Source organism: Salmo salar, chromosome 02 (assembly GCF_965601325.2).
Source record: "Salmo salar chromosome 02, fSalSal1, whole genome shotgun sequence".
Taxonomy (NCBI): Eukaryota; Metazoa; Chordata; class Actinopteri; order Salmoniformes; family Salmonidae; genus Salmo; species Salmo salar.
This window is the reverse complement of record NC_138292.1, coordinates 75845001-75850000: the sequence shown is the minus strand read 5'-3', so window position 1 is coordinate 75850000 and position 5000 is coordinate 75845001. Positions and strand designations below refer to the sequence as shown.

The following is a 5000-nucleotide window of genomic DNA, read 5'->3' as shown; positions in this document are numbered from 1 at the left end:
CTACACACACACGCTCTGAGACACATTTAAGAGTCTATAGATCTGTATGCTGCTTCATGCAGATAAACCAACTAGCTCTCAGTCTCACGGCTGAATTAGACGTTTATCCATGTTTAAGGTTACGTTTAGGCATTACCTCTGAATGTTTTATGTTAGGGTTACGTTTAGGCATTACCTCTGAATGTTTTATGTTAGGGTTACGTTTAGGCATTACCTCTGAATGTTTTATGTTAGGGTTACGTTTAGGCATTACCTCTGAATGTTTTATGTTAGGGTTACGTTTAGGCATTACCTCTGAATGTTTTATGTTAGGGTTACGTTTAGGCATTACCTCTGAATGTTTTATGTTAGGGTTACGTTTAGGCATTACCTCTGAATGTTTTATGTTAGGGTTACGTTTAGGCATTACCTCTGAATGTTTTATGTTAGGGTTACGTTTAGGCATTACCTCTGAATGTTTTATGTTAGGGTTACGTTTAGGCATTACCTCTGAATGTTTTATGTTAGGGTTACGTTTAGGCATTACCTCTGAATGTTTTATGTTAGGGTTACGTTTAGGCATTACCTCTGAATGTTTTATGTTAGGGTTACGTTTAGGCATTACCTCTGAATGTTTTATGTTAGGGTTACGTTTAGGCATTACCTCTGCATTATTAAGGTTAGCATTAAGGTTTGGGCTCAAAACAAAGATCTGAAAAACATCTTTCTATTGTTGGATTTGAATTTACAACTTTTGGCTGTTTAGAATCAGAGACAGATGGTTACGCTCATCTGCCATCTCCACGACAACCGACCTGAAGGTAACAGCCCATATTGTTGTCCCTAGTGGCCGGTTTCCACGTGATCTCCTGTCGTCCTCAGACATGGATGGACGTTGAATACTGACTTGCATCATTGGTGACCTGTCTCGAGTCAATCAGTCCCTAGTAAATGTCTACACGACCCTTTGCACGGGTTTCACATTTTGTTGCCTTAAAATTTTATCTAAAAAGAGATTAAATTAGATTCTTATTTTTATTGATTTATACAACCTGCTCCACATTTTCAAAGTGCAAGTAAAATTATAGAACATTTTCCAAAGAAATACAAAATGAAGATGGATTGATGAAGTGTGTCTTCACCCCTCACTGAGTTAATACCTGGTGGAAGCACCTTTGGCAGCCATGACAGCTGAATGATTCGCTGAAGCTCAGTACGTTTGATTGGGAACCATTGATGTAAAACAATATTCTGTACATCTGTAAGGGAAAACATTGAATATAATCTGTTTTTAGATGGAATTTTAAGGCAGCAAAATGTGTCTTCATTCTGAATTAGACACTGAGTCTCAAACGACATCCTCTCCCCTGTGTACTGCCCTACCTTCATGGACCCTGGTCAAAGCATTAGGCACTGTAGAGACTGAGTCCCAAACAACATCCTCTCCCCTGTGTACTGCCCTACCTTCATGGACCCTGGTCAAAGCATTAGGCACTGTAGAGACTGAGTCCCAAACGACATCCTATCCCCTGTGTACTGCCCTACCTTCATGGACCCTGGTCAAAGCATTAGACACTGTAGATACTGAGTCCCAAACGACATCCTCTCCCCTGTGTACTGCCCTTCCTTCATGTAGCCTGGTCAAAGGTAGTGAGCTGTATAGGGAATAAGGTGTCATTTAGGACGCGTTCAGAGTCTGTACAGTCCATCCTCCTGAGGAACAAACTCTAGACTAAAGTTATTCACACTCATTGTGTGTATGTGTGTGTGTGTGTGTGTGTGTGTGTGAGTGAGTGAGGAACAAACTCTAGACTAAAGTTATTCACACTCATTGTGTCCTGTGTGTGTGTGTGTGTGTGTGTGTGTGTGTGTGTGTGTGTGAGTGAGTGAGGAACAAACTCTAGACTAAAGTTATTCACACTCATTGTGTCCTGTGTGTGTGTGTGTGTGTGTGTGTGTGTGTGTGTGTGTGTGTGTGTGTGTGTGTGTGTGTGTGTGTGTGTGTGTGTGTGTGGAGTGAGTGAGGAACAAACTCTAGACTAAAGTTATTCACACTCATTGTGTCCTGTGTGTGTGTGTGTGTGTGTGTGTGTGTGTGTGTGTGTGTGTGTGTGTGTGAGGAAGAAACTGTAGACTAAAGTTATTCACAGCAGAGAGACAGTGAGACCAGAATAGAATCTGTTACTGTCGTCTAAGGAGACCTGTTTGGTTCAGTTTTGAACTCCGCCCATATGAGTCCTCTGTGGAGCGACTGTCCTCTTCACTCTGTATCTCTGTCTGTCTGTGTCTCTGTCTACCCCTGTCTCCCTCTCCCCCTGTCTCTGTCTCCCCCATCTCTTTCTCCCCTGTCTCCCTCTCCCCTTTCTCTCTCTCCCCTGTATCCCTCTCCCTTTCTCCATCTCCTCCCTTTCTCCATCTCCCCCTGTCTCCCTCTCCCATGTCTCCCTCTCCCTCTGTCTCCCCTCTCCCCTCTCCCCCTGTCTCCCCTCTCCCCCTGTCTCCCTGTCTCCTATCATGTATCCTGCTGATCCTCTGGTAATAAAATAGAGGGACAACATTACAATTCCTGCCAGGCGGTTTCCTCATTCCACTGCTCTTTCTTCCCTCCATCGGCTAAACATTAAACACTCCGACTGTGTGTCTGATCGATCGATAAGACACTGCAGTGATTATGTCTCTGTTCTGGTGAAGTAATTCTCTCTCTCTCTCATCCTTCCCCTACATTTACATTTTAGTAATTTTGCAAACGCTCTTATCCAGAGTGACTTACAGTAGAGAATGCATACATTTCATACATCTTTTTCTCCGTACTGGTCCCCCGTGGGAATCAAACCCACAACCCTGGCGTTGCAAACACCATGCTCTACCAACTGAGCCACACGGGACCTCTCTACCTTTCCCTTTCTCTCTCCCTACCTCTTTCCCTCCACTCCTCTCTCTCAGACTCATTCCCAGAGAGTTGCCTGCTGTTCAGCAGATCAGATGTGTGTTTGCTTTGAGGGGAGGATTATTAGGTGGAATGGTGGAAGGGGATTAGTGTGACACCTGTGGAATTATATGTCACTCTCTAGCTGTGACGAGGAACCTCTTTTTGTGTGACACCTGTGGAATTATGTGTCACTCTCTAGCTGTGACGGGGAACCTCTTCTGTGTGACACCTGTGGAATTAGATGTCACTCTCTAGCTGTGACGGGGAACCTCTTCTGTGTGACATACTCTTGGACTTGTACATGTGAGTGCACACACACACAAACACAGCCCATCACAGCCCCCAGCAGAGACAGAGAGAGATTGGAACAGAATGGAATTTGAAACGTTTTAGCCAAAAATGTTTCCACAGTAAAGGTGTTTTTTGCAGAAACGTTTCAGATTTCGTTCCGTTCTCCGACTACACAGCAGCTGAAGAGGGGGACCGACAGACGCACATGCCGTGACGCAGAAGAAACCGCCGTAAACACCACCTTGACCTCTGACCTGTATGACCGAACAGGAAGTCAATTTTCCTGGGCTGTGATTGGATAGAGAGACTGACAATGATGTGTATGCAATAGCTCAACGATATGTCTAACATTACACCTAGACAGAAGACAAGGTGAAGCTATTTCAACATATTTATCCAGTCTTTTAGGATACCTCCTCATATCTTACCGTATGTTACTATCTTATATGATGTACTTACAGGTGCTAGGCGTTGGTTTGGAATCACATGTCATTTCCTCTGTGATGGAAGTGGATGATGAGACTCTTTTCCCAGTTGTCTGATGGAGCAGAGTAGAATTCCCTTCTGAGAATTCACTAGGGACAAACACAAGTCATTCAGCACTATGGGATAAACACACATACACGCGCACACGCACACACGCACACACGCACACACACACACACACACACACACACACACACACACACACACACACACACACACACACACACACACACACACACAGATTGAGATCAGCATATCTTTACAGGGAACTATAAATCAGTGTGTGTGTGGCTGTGTAGTGCCATTAACAGTGTGGGAACCTTTACAACCCTAAAGGGACTTATGTAACCCCCCGGCTTTGGTTACATAAGTCCCTATAGAGTCACCCTTCATCTCCCCATGGTGATGGTGAGGATGATGAAGAGGAGGAGGAGGAGGAGAATAAGAAAGGGATATGTAATATTATGCTGAGCGGCGTAAGCAATTGATGAAAGCAACTCTCTCTTTATCAATTCAATTCAAGGGGCTTTATTGGCATGGGAAACATATGTTAACATAGCCAAAGCAAGTGAGGTAGATAATATACAAAAGTGAAATAAACAATAAAAATGAACAGTGAATATTACACTCACAGAAGTTTCAAAAGAATAAAGACATTACAAATGTCATATTATGTGTATATACAGTGTTGTAACGATGTACAAATGGTTATAGTACAAAAGGGAAAATAAATAAGCATAAATATGGGTTTTATTTACAATGGTGTTTGTTCTTCACTGGTTGACCTTTTCTTGTGGCAACAGGTCACAAATCTTGCTGCTGTGATTGCACACTGTGGTATTTCACCCAGTAGATATGGGAGTTTATCAAAATCGGGTTTGTTTTCGAATTCTTTGTGGATCTGTGTAATCTGAGGGAAATATGTGTCTCTAATATGGTCATACATTTGGCAGGAGGTTAGGAAGTGCAGCTCAGTTTCCACCTCATTTTGTGGGCAGTGTGCACATAGCCTGTCTTCTCTTGAGAGCCAGGTCTGCCTATGGCAGCCTTTCTCAATAGCAAGGCTATGCTCACTGAGTCTGTACATAGTCAAAGCTTTCCTTAATATTGGGTCAGTCACAGTGGTCAGGTATGCTGCCACTGTGTACTCTCTGTTTAGGGCCAAATGGCATTCTAGTTTGCTCTGCCTTTTTGTAAATTCTTTCCAATGTGTCAAGTAATTCTCTTTTTTTTTTCTCATGATTTGGTTGGGTCTAATTGTGTTGCTGTCCCGGGGCTCTATGGGGTGTGTGTCACGAGTGTCGTAGGGTAGAGA

The 5000-nt window shown here is 43.4% G+C and overlaps 1 protein-coding gene across 2 annotated transcripts in view; it reads left to right on the top strand.

The window, feature by feature from the left end:
- Window positions 1-5000, top strand: part of LOC123730972 (glucagon receptor) — a 57478-nt gene that overhangs the window by 25001 nt on the left and 27477 nt on the right. The gene's annotated exons all lie outside the window — the stretch shown is intronic.